Source organism: Nannospalax galili, unplaced genomic scaffold (assembly GCF_000622305.1).
Source record: "Nannospalax galili isolate Female #2095 unplaced genomic scaffold, S.galili_v1.0 scaffold25, whole genome shotgun sequence".
Taxonomy (NCBI): Eukaryota; Metazoa; Chordata; class Mammalia; order Rodentia; family Spalacidae; genus Nannospalax; species Nannospalax galili.
The window spans coordinates 1,360,105-1,376,170 of NW_008355642.1; the positions used below are offsets into that span (position 1 = coordinate 1,360,105).

Consider the following 16,066-nt stretch of genomic DNA (forward strand, 5'->3'; position numbering starts at 1 on the left):
ACGCTTATAATTCCAGACATCTAGGAGGTGAGGCAAGGAAGACTGCAGGCCAGCTACGGCAGAGACCCAGTCTGAAAAAACAGAAGAATGTCTAGTCTGCGTAGACCCAGCAGGCACTATCCCCATGCATCTGCTCCTCCTCCAGGGGCCACACCCACCACCCAGCTTGCCATGGATGACAATAGTGTTGTGCTGGCTGCCAGACTTCAGAGGCCACAATGTGCCTCGAGGTGACTATGTGCCCTCGAGCCATCTTCCCTTCCATTGTGGACTACCTGTGTGACCAGCACTTGATGGTGGATGTGGGCCAAAAGGACTCCTATGTGGGTGATGAGGCCCAGAGCAAGAGACATCCTGACCCTGAAATACCCCATCAAGCACGGCATTGTCACCAAATGACATGACATGGAGAAGATATGGCACCACACCTTCTACAACGATCTGAGCATGGCCCTCCAGGAGCACCTGGTGCTGCTCAACCAGGCACCTCTGAACGCCAAGGCTAATTGTGAAAAGACTACCCAGATCTTGTTCAAGACCTTCAAACCCCAGCCATGTACTTAGTCATCCAGGCCGTGGCTGACCCTGTATGTCTCTGGTTGTACCATTGTTATCTTAATGGATTTCATTGACTGAGACATCCACACTGTCAGGACTACCTCTCCCCCATGCTATCCTGTGTTTGGACCTGGCTGGCCAGAACTTGACTATCTCATGAAGATGCTGACAGAGTGTGGCTACAGTTTCACCATCACAGCTGAGTGGGAAATCGTGGGTGACGTCAAGGAGAAGCTGTGCTACCTCGCCCTGGACTTCAGGTAAGAGTTGGCCACCACTGCATCTTCCTCCTCCCTGGAGAAGAGTTATGAACTGCCTGAAGGCCAGGTCATCACCATTGGCAACAGGTGCATCCAATTCCAAGAGAGGTGCTCTCTCAGCCTTCCTTCCTAGGCATGGAATCCTGCAGCATCCATGAAATTACTCTCAATTCCATCATAAAGTGTGACGTCAACATATGCAAGGACCTCTATGCCAACACAATGCTGTCCAGGGGCACCACTATGTACTCTGACATCGAAGACAGGATGCCAAAGGGGCATCCCACAAGGTGAAGACAGGGGGCTCCCACCAAGATGAAGCTCTAGATCTTTGCTCCTCCTGTGCGCAAGTACTCCATGTGGATCTGTGACTCCATTCTGGCCTCATCGTCCACCTTCCAGCAGATGTGGATCAGCAAGCAGGAGTACGACGAGTCTGCCCCCTGCATCGCCCACCACAAATACTTCTAGGCAGACTGTTACTTACCTGAGTGAGCAGTTACACTCTTTCTTTACAAAACCTAACTTATGCAGAAAAAAGAAAACAAAACAGGAGACAACACTGGCATTTTTTAAAATATTTTACTTATTTTTATTTAATGTGTATGAGTGTATTGTTTGCATGTGGGTAGGTGCAGTACCAGTGGAGAGCAGAAGAGGGTGTTGGCTCCCCTGGAACTGAAGTTACAGATGGTTGTGAGCATCCATGTGGGTGTTGGGAATCGAACCTGGGTCCTCTGCAAGAACAGTCAGTGCTCTTAACAACTAAGCCATCTCTCCGGGATCTACATTTTTTTTTTAAGTTTAAAAAAAATGTTTTTTTGTTTTGTTTTGTTTTGGTGCTTTTGACTTGGGATGTAAAAACTGGAATGCTTAAGACTGGAGCAAGCATACCCAAGTTCCACAATGTGACTAGGACTTTGTTCATTTAAAAAAAAAAAAACAAACAGTCACTCTTAAGTATCCCAGGTTACAGGAAGTCCCTCATCACCCACCAAAGAAGGATGATGCAGTCCACACCCTGTGTCCATTCAGGGGAGGAGACAACACTGCTTTTGTGTAAAGCATGTATTGAAAAAAATGTACAGTCTTCTGCCTTCATATTTTATTTTGTTTTTGTTTTTGAATGGTCAGCTATCTTGGTCCCCTCCTTTTTGTGCCCCCAACTTGAGATGTATGAAGCCTTTTGGCCTTCCTGGGAGTTGGTTGAGGTGTGAGATAGCCAGGCCTTGCCTGTACACTGACTTGAGACCAGTTTAACAATAACAAAAGTGTACACCTTATAAGAGAAATAACAGAATCACAAAAAAACTCAAAAACTCACACTGGGTGCTGTGAGGAGCTGGCACCCTTGGGTGCTCAGTAACTGGCATCCTCTTGAGAGTAAACAGGGTATTCAGAGGCTTTGCCTGGGCCCTCACCTCCATGAAGCTCCATCAACCACAGGGCCCTGCAGGCAGTACTTGAGTTTGTAGATCTGCTGTTGGGACTCAGGTTTGCTTTGCTTAGCAGGGGACCTACTGGCTTCAGGCAGAGGAGTTGATCAGTGACAGATTCTTAGAACCTGGGACCTATGTCTTTCCAACAAGCCAATTTATTTTAAAATTCAGATGGTTTTTATACATCCCAAGGAACTAGCAGTCACGTGGGATATGGCAGTCACACAAAGATTTAGGGTACAAAGAAACAGGACATTTAGTCTGTTAGTTGGCACCAGAAGGATTCTTAAACTTTTACTCAAGGTTATCAATGTCCATCTGGTAATTTACTGGCCACAATGTTTTCTTTCTTAGAGCTAAAAGCGTGGTGAACTTTTCGCTTTTAGCTCAGGAGTAAACCTTTAACCCGGCCTAATCTCTTAGCTAGGGATAGCTGAGTTATTTGTTCAGGACGAGGAGATGAGCTAAGAGTTATTGACCAAGATGCTTTCTCACAGAGCAGGGAGCCTGCACTTTTATGACCAGTCTGGCAGTGTTCTGCACGACAGAGATTATCAGAGCCACTGTTTTCAGTGCCCCTCCCTTTAGCAGAGAATGCAGCCTGAACTTAAAGGTTTTAGGCCTTACCTCACCCTAGGGCCTCGCATCTTGGTTTCCTACAATCTATCATCCCAGAGCAATGACAAGGCTGATCTGGTCGGCACCTTGCTCTGTAGCCCATCATCAGGGACGTGGAAGAGTTGTCACACTTCTCTGTACCCAGCTTGGTGTTGTAGGTATGTCTTAGGATCCCTGGAGCAGTCATGCCCACATGGCTGGCATACTTCTTGGAGGCTGATAGCAAAATTGTCCATGGGTGGTAGTATGTGGTTTAAAGGGTCATAAAGATGTTAGCTGGTACCTCAGGTGGTCATGCCAGACTCCTTGACACATTTGCTGGTACTTTTCTGGAGCCTGATGAAGCACTGACCCACCTTCATGGTGATCATCAAAGTTACTCCACTGTTTTCCAAGTATTTGACCCCAATGGCCACACTTTTGTGTGAACACTTGGTCTTGGTTTTCCATGCCAATTCAGGAAAAAACACTCTGCCTGAGTCATTTTCCTGCTCTGGAGTAGGTTGTTGGCCTCAAAAAGACTCACGAGATTCATGCTATAGCTGACCATAGCCTTGATGAAGTTGGAGAGGTTTTCTAGATGGTTCCAATTCTGCATGGAGTAGTTAATGTTGGGAACAGAGCCTGGCTGTACCTTGTCTATGAGTGTGCATAGGATAACCCTATCTTTCAGACCCTTCTGGGAGTCAGGCCGATGGAGAAACCTGTGAATCACTGGATACAGTTGAGCTTGGCGTCCTTCAGGGAAGGGAGTTATATATGGATAGGAATGGGTTTTTGGTCTCAGTTGAGAGCACATAGTAGCTTCCCTTCTTAAACTTTGTGGAACTCAGGGCATAGGACCCTTGCCAGGACTAACCAAGATGAGAGGACTTTGTTACCATTTTTATTTGCATATATTAATTGAAGAAATTAATGGGTCTGTTATGACATTTTCATAGATGCATATAATGTAATTTATCATATTTTTAACAGTAATAACGGAAATTGTTACTCATCTTGACTTTTCCTAATCTGAAATTAGAAGAAGGGCCAGCATGGCATCTTGATGTCCTTTCAAGCCCCCAGGGTTCTAAAACATCAGTTTCCCTAGCTCATCTCCAGAGCAAGTGGTGATTATGAGTTTACCACTAGAAGCCTTCTGGGATGGTTTGTATTGTCATCTTGATGGAATAAAGAATCACCTGGGAGGTGAGCCTCTGGGCATGCCTGGGGCAATTATGTTAATTACATTAACTGAAGTGGGAAGACTATGGATGACATCATTCTCTGGCTTGGATCATGAACCCTACAAATGTGGAAGAGCAACTAAGCATCAACATACATTCATTCACTTCTACTTCCTGATTGTGGATGCAATGTGACTATCTCCTGCAATCTGCACTGTGGCTTCCTGACTATACTGGACTGTACCCTTGAACTTAAAGCCAGCATAAACCCTTTCTCCCATTAGTTTCTTTTGTCAAAATATTTTATCACAGACACAAGAAATGGGGGAGAGGAAGGGAGAATGGAAGGGAGGTAGAGGGAGAGAAAGATTTAGAAAGAGGGAGGGAGAGAGAGAGAGAGAGAGAGAGAGAGAGAGAGAGAGAGAGAGAGACTAACTCAGTGTTTGCAGAGCATCTCCTAAGCAGAGCCTGTGTTTGAAATCAATCATGCCCAAAATGTTAGCTATGAGATACAAAAGTGGAAGCAGACCCTTTGTGCCCAACAGTGTACTCATGCTCCTAGGAGGTTTTTAAAGGAAAGAACTAGTAAAAAGTTCACGTACTTCCCCATAATTATTCAGGCTGATAAGAAAAACAAAGAGACCACTGTCTCCATGGAGTTGGCAACCAAAGAGAAGGGACTTTGAGCTGGATTTACTTCAGCAGCCCTGGGCTGCTGAAAGAGTGGACCATTAAGATTTTATGGCCTTGTGGAGCTATTTTAAGCCTGTTCCATCCCTCAGAGCTGGCCTCAATTTCAAGCGGACACAGATTATTTTACCCCAACAAACTGGTTTGTGGTGAACAAAGGAGAGCCTTCTCCTTTCGAGGAATCAAAGCTGAGCCTGAAAGATGGGGTTGCAGTGGAGAGGGTTTGCTGCACCCAATGAGCTGCCCATGCTTCTGTCACTACAGTTGCCACCACTGCTGCTCAAATGTTCTCAGGCAGCTCACTAGATGGAGCATGCTTCCATGGAATAAAAAAATAAAAATAAAGCAACTTTTCTTGCTGCTCTGAATAAGGCAGAATGTATGAAGTAAACAAAATGAGACCTAATCTCCCTGCTTTCAGTATAAAGATTAAAGAGGAAGAAGATACGACCCCAGAAAATAACTGGTTATTCCAGAAATAAAGCAAAATAAAGTATTAAATTTGTGCTGAGATGTCCAATGACAGAAGACTACCATGAATTAAGCCCAGAATTCTAAAATTCTGGACTTTCTACTTAGATGATACATGTTCAAGGCGTGAAACTGTCTTGTGAAAAAAACATAGTAATTAAATATAAGTGAGTGTCTCTGGAGAATGTCAAAGCCAGTAGGCTTCTCACTAGAAACTGATACCAAATCACTCATTCATCAAATGTATTTGAATGTGTGCTGTAGACCAGAATGTGTAGTGGACCAGTTCAATGATCGAAGCAGACAAACATGTCTACCCTCATGGAACTTTAATTTAATTGAGGGTGTGGCAAATGACTTTTCTTAAAGAGTCTCTCTCTCTCTCTCTCTCTCTCTCTCTCTCTCTCTCTCTCCCCTCTCTGCACTCATGTGGTGTGTGTGTGTGTGTGTGCATATGTGGTGTATGATCTTGTAAGTGTAGTTGTGTGCACCTGTGCATGCATGTGGGGGTATACACCCACTCCTTCCAGCACTGTGATGATGAGCACACCACACTGTGTTTAGCTTTTACAAGGGTTAATGGAAGCTCAGATCTTCGTGCTTGATTGGCAGATGCTCCCCAAACTCTCAGGGAGTCCGATTCTATTGATAACCAGCTAGAGAGAGCAAAAACAGATAGATTAATTAAATGATTTCATCCAAATCCATCCTACTGGACCAATGAGTTTAGTGGGATAACTTAAAGGAACATGGGCATCACATAAACACCAACAGAGTCTCCTTATACCTGTAATTATTAACAACTTTTACAACCTCTGGAAGTGGATAGATCTCCTGAGCCTTATCCTCCTCCGTGAAAGAAGTTTGATAGGTCCAATTACAAGAGGGCTTCCTGTGGATAATAACAGAAGTTCTGATTCAAGATGGAAATAATCATATTCAACCTGGAGGAAACAGCTATGTAGCAGGGTGACAGACCAAAAATAGTAATTTAATAAATAAACATAGTGTCAAAAGATGACGGAGCCTATGAAGAAAAATAAAACAGAGTTAAGTAGGGTAGGGAGTCCTAAGCTAAGTAGAGGGTCTCACCATGTTTATACAGGTCAGGAAAGAGATGATGGAAAAGATGATTTTGAGCAGAAATAGGATACTATTGAAGGAAATTGTCATGTGATCTGTCATGGAAAAAATGTTTTGCTCAGAAAGGAGGTCACATGATAAAGTGAGGAATGGTAGATAGCTATCAAGAAAGCTTGTATGAATCTGGAAAGATGACTCAGTGGTTAAGCACTGATTGTTCCAACAGAAGACCCAGGTTCGAATCCCAGTACCCACATGGTGGCTAACAACCATCCATAACTCCAGTTCCAGGGGCTCTAACACCCTCCTCTGTCATACATACAAAATGAAAATAAAACAAAAAAAATTAAAAAAGAAGGTTTGTATGGTGTAAATGATATAAGGGGCAGAGGTTGGGAGGAGCTGAGATTGAAAAGGACCAGAAAATGTAGTACCTAAAAAACTAAGGATTCGATATTTATTATTGGTGAGATGGGAAACTATTTGAAAATTTTCTGTAGAGTATTTACATAATGACATTTACATTTTTAAATGATTGTTCTAACTACTACTTGAAGGTTGAATAGATTACAGGAAGACAGAAGAAGATTAAGAGGGATTATGGGGCTGGAGAGATACCTCAGTGGTTAAGAGCATGTACTTACTACTCATCCAGAAGACCCAAGTTCAATTCCCAGCACTCACACTGGGCAGCTCACCACCACCTGTAACTCCCATTCCAGAGAATCCAACACCTCTTGTCTCTGCAGACACCTAACATACCCACTCACATCATACGCACACAATTAAAAAATAATAAAATAAAACTTTTTTAAGAAGGGAATTATGGCAATCCAGGGAAAGAATATAATGTCGTGAGCCAGTAAGTTGATTCTAGAGAGCTGAGTATGGGCCAATAAAAAAAATGTGCATAATGGAAAGAAAGTTCAAAGTCTACAGACCTGCTATACTCCTACAGTCTAATTAAAACCTTGCTCCTTTGGTCTTCTTACCAGTCCCCATTCTTTGTCTATCCCCACATCTTCTTGCTTCTGTTCTTCTGTGAGATTGCATTAGATTGCACATATAAATAAGAACATGCAGTATTTATCTTTCTGTACATGGTTTATTTCGCTTAGAGTTATGATCTCCAGTTCCATCCATATTGTGACAAATGACAGAAAATCATTATCTTATGGATAGAGAATATTCCATATATTCACCATAGTTTCTTTATCCCCTTATCTGTTGATGAACGTTTAGTTTGTCTCTATATTTTGGCTAGTTGATGTCAGTCAAAGGGCAAAAAAATCTCAAGTAGACAGGATGAATAAGAATTGTTTTTTCCTTTGAGAAATTGTACAGCATGGTGAATAGAATAAATAACATGTTCTACTTTTCACAATTACTAAGAGTGAAAAGTTTCTAACTACAAAAATAAGTATTTGAGGCTATATGTATTTTAATTCCTTAGGTTTACTTAGTATTGAGTTGCTAAATAATGCAATTTGATATTTACATATGACTAGAAATTGTCAGATGAAAGCTAAAATTTAAGTGATAAAAAGAAAACTGGACATTAAAAATGACTGCAAGATTTTGGCCTCAATAATTGAAAGAATCAAATTACTGGACTACTAGCATCTGAGATGGTGATAGTAAGTACAGAAACAGATCTGAGAAGAGTGAAAAGGCATCAAGGTTCCACAGTTAAACACAGCACCTATGTTGGATGGTTCGTGGAGAATATGAATTGTAACAACTCCAGAATAACTGTAAATAGAGAAATTTGAAGGTAGGTAGGAAAAATGAACCAACTAGCTTCCTTTCTACTGTTTCTCACTTTTCCTTCCTGAAACTTCCCTAATGCCCATACAACATTTCTGTGCTGGTCATTCCCTCATACTCTAGTCCAAAAACTGATAATCTCTATGTAAAGAGACAGAGTAAATATTTTAGTAAATATTTTGTGTGCATAGCTACTCCACTCTGCTACTATAGTGCAAAAGCAGTCATCGACAACACATGAAGATAGTTGTGTTTCAATAAAATTATTTCCAAAAACAAATCATAGGTTGACTTCGCCTATGAGTCATAGTTTGGCACCACTTCCTCTAAGACTATAATATGCTGCCTACTAAAGCATAAGTCTTACATAGTGTATTAGTCAGGGTTTTCCAAAGAAACAGAATCATTAGAATGAATACATATGTATAGAGATTTATCAGCTTAGCTCACAGGATAGAGTCTGAGTAGTCCAACAATGGCTGCACCACACTGGAGAGGCTGAGAATCTGTAGTCGCTCAGTCCACAAGGCTGGATGTCTCAGTAGTCCTGATCTGGCGCTGAAGGTCTGATGAATTCCAAAAGATCAGCTAGTCTTCAGTCTATAGCAGCAAGACAAACTCACCAGCAAGAGAGAAGGCAAGCAGCAAGAAGCCAGGTGTTCTCCTCTGCCATGGCCTTTTATACGGGCTGCCATCAGAAGGTAACACCCATTTAGGGTGTGTCTCCCAGCTTCAGATGATCCAATCAAGAAGATCTCTCTCATTTCAGTTAATCCCAGATCCAGGCAAGTTGACACCCAGGATTAGACAACACACATAGTAACTAAATCTTGTGAAACACAATCTAATATCATGATGATATTGGAAGGGCACCTCAGGTAGCTATCCATCAACTATACCTGAATATTAATGTTTTAGTGACAGAACCAATGGTTTCATTGATAATGATTTACTCTACAAAGTGGATATTCCAAGTTTAGAACTCAATAATGAGATTTCAAAATTAAATATAAAGACATCTAATGAGCATTTTATTTTCTTCAAGAAGATCTCATTTTTATTATTAGCACCACGCTCTAACCAATGGAGCTAACCAGCCAGTGGTAGTAGGAGGATCTCATTTTTAAAAGCTTATTGGAGCCGGGCATGGTGGCATACGTCTTTAATCCTAACACTTGGGAAGCAGAGGTTGATAGATCTTTGTGAGATTGAGCCCAGCCAGGTCTACATATCATGTTCCAGGCCACCTGGAACGTGCAGGCACAACACTCATACACATAAAGTAAAGACAAATAGAGATGGTTCAGCGGTTAAGAATACTGGTTGTTCTTGCAGAAGACCCGGGTTTGAATCCCAACACCCACATGGCAGCTAACAACTGTCCATAACTCCAGTTCCAGGGGATCTGACAGCCTCTTCTGTCCTCCGCTGGCATTTGCATGACATGGGTACACTTACTTACATGCAGGCATAACATGCATACACCTAAAATAAAAATAATAAAGTTTTAAAAATAAAGACAAATAATTTTAAAAATATAATATGGTAAATGTGTTTTAAGTTGGACCCATACATGTACTTCAAATCCATTCATTTTCAAAATGGTTTTAACCTCCAATATAATAAGGTGCCTCATTTCTTTATTCATTCTCTCATTGACAATTTCTTAGGCTGACTCCAACTTTACACCATTTAAAAACACTTAAACGAATACCCTGGTGTCAAAGCTGAGACGCTGAAAGTTACTGCTTTTGCTCATTTCCTTGAGTCAGGTTCATGGATGTCCTGAGTGGCTTAGGTGGTAAGACAAAGTCCACTCCTCATACCCAAAATACTAAGTTGTCTTCAAAACTCACTTAGCTCATTGTGGTTGGACAAGCAATTTATTTTTTTACCAAAACAAGAAGAACCAAGTCAAGAGAACCAAGAGTGTTAAGATCGAGTTTACAATTTCTTTTTTTAATTAAAATATTTTATTTATCATTTTTATTTTATAAGTGTGTTGCCTGCATGTATGTAAATGCACCCATGTTGTACAATGCCTTTTGAGGTCAGAAGAGGGCATCAGAACCCCTGGAACTGGAGCTACTGGCAATTGTTAGCTGTCACATGGGTACTAGGAACCAAACCTCAGTCCTTTGCAGGAGCAGCCAGTGCTCTTACCACTGATCCATCTCTCCAGTCCTGAGTTTACATTTTCTCGAGTCTCAGTTCAGTATCTTAGTCCCTAAATACCAAAGAAAAGTAATCTGTATAATTGTAGACTCTCCCTGTATGGCTTTATGGATCTTCATTCAATGATGATGGAGTGATATCTAAGCAGTCACTAAGAATCAGATTGCTGTAAAGCTGGAGAAAAGAGCATACGACATTTTAGAATGGGTGGTATAAGAACAGCTCGTGGTATAAGAACAGCTCGTGCTATAAGCCACTCTTGACATTTTGGATGCTAATGTAGATTTTCTTTTGCTTAGAATCTTTCCCAAAGATTTTGGGTTTTGCTCTGTTTCTATGTGTCTCCTTTATAGGGCTCCTTCTAAAAACTATCAGTTTTGGGGCTGAAGAGATGACTCAGAGGATAAGAGCACTCACAACTCTTGTAGAAGACCTGGGATCAACTCCCAGCACCCACATGGAGGTTAACAAATATTTGTAACTCCAATTCCAGGGGATCCCACACCCTCTTCTCACCTCCTCGGGCATCCAAGGACATGGGTGCACCTATCTACATGCAAGCAATACACTCATACACACAAAATAAAAATAATACAATATTTTTAAAACCTATCAATTTTGTAGATCTACTAGAAACAGGTAACATATTTTGAAGCATCAGTGAATATTAACATTTAATTCGTTACAATAGAAGTATTTTCTACCTTTGTGTCTCTCCAATGTTCATTACCTGGGAACCAGAGGAACTCTGTTATCCACAAACAGTAGCCCTGCATTGTGGGTGGTCTAAAAACAGTATAGTTCGAATTTTCTTTTTTAGAATAAGTAGTTTTCTGCTACCACCTAATATTTCAGTAAATACCCTTTAGCAGTATATCCTGAAGCCTAGGACTCTAATCTACTTTTATAAATCTTAATAACATAAAATCAGCTTTTCCCTAGGCCAGGCGTGGTGGCATATGCCTTTAATCCCAGCACTCGGGAGGCAGAAGCAGGCAGATCTCTATGAGTTCAATACTAGTTATATATTTTAAGTAACAAACATAATGGAAATTTAAGGTTTACAACATGACATTTTTCATATAGTCACACATTATGGTTGGCTCAATTAAACTAACATATGTTCACACACCTTTTTATGGCAAGAACACTTAGAATCTACTCTCAGCAATTTTCCAGTACCCAAGTCATTATTATTAACTAGAGTCACCATATTGTACAATGGATCTCTTGAGGGGCTAATTTTAAAAAAAGCAGTCTGATAAACCAATATTAAGTGAATGATAGAACAGGTGGTATATAGCAAAAATAGTGAGGGTGGTATGCAAATGAGGAATGCTTGGAAAACACTGGTATAAGTAAATGTTTTCTTTGGAGAATTCTGAAGAAATGGTCTAGGAATCCTAGAATCAGTTTGAATATCATTTAAATATATTTGTAAGCAGCATGACCATTTTAACTAAAGAAAGTAAAACCAAAAATAAGACATGCACTCAAAAATAATACAGATACCTCACTTTAATACATTGAAGGTGAAAAGTGCATTAATTTGAGGTACTCAGTAGATTCATTTCTGTATAGAACTGAATGTTAACTTTGCTCGCCATTCCAAACAATAAATAAATAAAACAATATATAACTATTCCAAAGCCATGCTGTTGGTTAAGGAAATAAAAACAGTTACTATTGTCAATATTTGTCTGTTTGGGTCAGAATAACCTTACTATCCTGCAACCAAAAAAAATATAAAAATAAATGGATGCAACTGCATCATCCCTCCTGATTTCAAATGTTTCTATTAATCAGGGCATGCATATTAGTTGTTCCTTTGCTATGAATATGTATTTGTATTCTCAAATAAATTTGGATCCAGATATGTGGGAACGAATGACTTGTAGGACATTATTTTTTACTACTTTAAATAAGCTAACTAGGACTTGAGATCCTCTTGTAATGTAAACCTGTAGCTTTAGTCCCTCATGACTCTTCCTTGCCCTTGACCCAGAACAATGTTATCTCTGTGTGCATATTACAAATATCATAGGTGCTGCAAGCAGCCCATATTTGTTGGAAGCAATTAGAATTATCCCATTTGTGCTGCAAACAATAGATGGGGATAGACTGAAAACATATGTTTGTGCTTAGTGTCTTTTTCCAGGTCAGTAGGGGTCAGAAAGGGCAAAATCCTTGCCTGATAAGATAAGGGTCTGCTTTTACCTCCACTTCTGGTGCTGGACATACATTTTCAATAAAGAGAAAGTAAGACCCATTTTAGAGGGCACAGCTCCAGAAGGAACACACTCTCAGAGTAGTTCAGGTCCCCTCTTGACTAAAATGGATGCTAAGTCAGGCTTTATTTATTCAGGCCTCACTGTAATGTCCAACACATACTGCCATAAGGTGCAGTGTTTTATGTACTGAGGTCCTACATAGATTTTTGTTTAAGAAGGCAGCTTCATTAATGGACATATGTGAATTCCATTAGTGGTGATGAAGTAGCCAGTTGATTTACTCCATTGTTAAATATCATTGTGTATTTGAATTTTCTGTCCACTGAAGCAGAGGAATATTCTGTCTAATAATAAACATTTATTTGCCAGTTTCTATAGCAATTAGGATATGTGTGGTTACATAGCAGTAACAAATAACTATAAAGTTTTAGTTGTGAACCACAAAGGATTGTTTTTCATTCACAAGTCTTTCATATATTAGTTGAGCCTCTATTCCATGTGATCTTCACTCCAGAAATAAGACAATAAAGTCTACCTAAAATACTGCCATTATGCAACAGAAGGAAATGGGAATATGGCAAACACTATATTAGCTTTTCAAATGTCTATCTGAAAGTAATACATGGCTCTTTTTTTTTTCTTATGTCATTGAACAAACATTATCTCAGGGCCACGCTTACACCCAAAGGACAGAGATGTATACTCATTCCACAGGACATGGCACTAGAAGAAAGTGAAGAGTTCGTTAGTCTGCCGTACATTATTTATGCTTTATTACAACCTGATAGAGTAGTTACCACAAGTACTCTATAGTAGAGGCAAAAAAGATGGAGATTCCATGAACTTTCATGGCCTGCTGAGAAACACAAATTAACAGTATACAAACTGGGCTTTAAAACACAGCCTGTCAGACTCCGGAGCCTGGACTCTTATTTACCTTTCTATATTGCTTACATCAGATTTTCCACCTAACTAATCAGTATTGTTCTTCAGTACTAGTCCACAGAGTGGATACTTCTTAATACAGTTTTAAATTTTTGGCAGTTTCATACATATATAGGATATAGTGTGTTTATGATACTATAATTTATAATTCTATAATTTGTTCTTATCCTCCTCACACTCTTTTTTTGTTTGTTTTGTTTTACTTTTTTAAATTTTTAATAACTACATGATTAGAAGAAGCATTTCAGTACAGCTTTAACATATTCAATAACACAGTCCAGAGCAAGAGTACATCTCTTTCAGAAGTGGGTGCAAGTTTCTAGGTTTACAGTTGAATGAATACAGTTATATATTATTGAACTCATTATAAGCCTTGTAAGACATAAAATTGGATGAGTTTTTAACGTTCCTATCCTCCTCACACTCTTATCCAACTCTTTTCTTCTTCCCCATCTTATCCCCATCCTACTTTCATGACTTTAAAAATCTTTTATTTAATTTTTACAATGTTTTCATAGTGACTATTTTAAATAGGCTATGAAATTTTACCAAAGACTATGATTCCACTGAAGCCTTCAGTACAATTCCATAGTGTTTAATGTATTAATGGATAGATTCCACAAAGATAACAATTCTAGTCATCTTTAGAATAAGACTCAAACACATTCAAAGGAGTAGTAGTTCATTGCAGCTCATTTTTTCTTACCAAATATTTGTATATTTATAGAATTATTGTAAACTTTAGAGCTATGCACAGCATGGAATCTAATTTTTTCCTTCCATAGGGCAGAAATAAGCGACCAAATACATAGGCTTACCCTAAGATAGCTTTCAGAGTGTTCCCTAACTTGTGCCTAAGAAAAAAGAGTCACTGAAGGAACGAGGTTCATTGGGCAGACTGTGCCTAAGAGAAGGCCCATCAGCCTTAAGGTTAGAGGATCCTTCATGTTTAGAACAATACTACTAATATTGCAGCTTCTGATAAGAATGAAGTGAATTTTTTAATAGACACAATGCCTCTGAGGACCAAAGCCAATCAGAAATAAGCCACTAACTTGTCTGCAACTTATCTGAACATAAGTCATCTGATGTTGTGAAACTAAGGACTACTAATGAACTGGGCCAATAAATTCCTGGCCATAGGCTGACCAAATTCATAGGATGGTGTTTAGAGGTTAGTTCCTCCAGATGGATTCCGTGGCTACGGTAGCAATCCCCCGACATCTCCTGCCTCATTTCTCAACACTCCTGTCTTTGCTTGTAATATTTGTAAAGATTTAAACACGTGAGTTAGAGGTCTTATTTTAATATGCAATCAGTTGTGTATGCCTGCACTTTAAACAATTCACATTAACGCAGTTTTGTGGCTGTAAAAACTAAAACTTTCAGAGCCTTGGTAACTTGTCCATGCCACAAGAAAATAAAGACTGTGTTTATGTTCTCAGATTTTCCAGACCCCACACAGCACCTGACACACAGTTGATATTTAGGAACTATTTGAAAGATATACTGAATGAATGAATGAATGAATGAATCAATCAATCAAAAGAAACTAATTTCTTCGCCACTATGCACAAGTCACTCAACCTTACCTCTGTTATGCCTTCACGCATCTCACCCCTTGCCATTGTCACTGAACCAAGGCTTGAGATTGAGTGGTACTTGAAGGAAGGTGGTTGACAAGCAAATAAAATTCAGATTCTTTGTTCCCAATTTTTCCTTTAAGAACAAACAAAGTCATGCAATCCTGGAGAAGGCATCTCTTGGGAAAAACTTTTTTCCCACCATGTGCCTCATATGTTTCCAAACACAGTCTCCACAGGCCCCATTTTTTTTTCTAATGCAATTTGCACTCTTCATCTAAACAAGGGAGTCTAAAAAGGGCACCACTCTGTATTGAAGATTTTGGTCTTGATTTCCAGCCATCAATGGAATTAACCACATTTTGGCCTTAGAGAGGTTGCATTCCTGATTTTCTCTGCCATCTCACTTAAAGGCAGAGAAGGGAAGCACGGTGCCAGAGAGAAGGCATCAGCTTGGCGTCTGTGGCATAACCACTAGGGAAATTCCATTCTCTGAAAAATCCACATCTCCTTCCTGTAGATTCTGTGGCTGGGGCCCACAAACTGGGGACAGAGGCCACTCAGCTGCACCCCTTTTGGCCCCTTCCTCTACCACCATCAAGGACAGGGAGGTGGTGATGTTCAGGTATTCAAGAAAACAGAGATTTGTCCTTTAAAATCTTCTTCTGTGAAGACTTAATGGATGAGGAACTGGCCTCTATTTGCTATAGATTCTGACAGACATGCTCTTCTTCTAACAGTCCAAAAATCTAAGAGTCTAAAAATCATTTTTAAATGATTTTTATTATTTAGTCTTTTTCTAAAAAAATTTTGAGCTTAGATCCATGGTCATTGTCAGGTCTTCCACTAAAGCAGGGACTTACAGTTATTTCTTAACTATGGCATACTTTCTTCTTTTCTATTTTTTGACACAGGGTCTCATATAGCTGAAATTGATTTCTAATTTACTATTTAGCAGAGGATTACCTTCAACTACTGACCTTTCTGCCTCTACCTCCCAAGTGTTGGGATTACAAATATATGCTTCCATGACCATTTTATGTGATGCTGTAGTTGAACCCAAAGCTTTGTGCATGT

At 39.8% G+C, this 16,066-nt stretch overlaps 2 pseudogenes; one reads left to right on the forward strand and one right to left on the reverse strand.

Annotated features, from left to right (window-relative positions):
• The first annotated feature begins 218 nt into the window (after positions 1 to 218).
• Positions 219 to 1,289, forward strand: LOC115067656 (annotated as a pseudogene).
• Positions 1,290 to 1,952: 663 nt separating this feature from the next.
• LOC115067657 lies at positions 1,953 to 15,034 on the reverse strand (annotated as a pseudogene).
• Between the last annotated feature and the right edge of the window lie 1,032 nt (positions 15,035 to 16,066).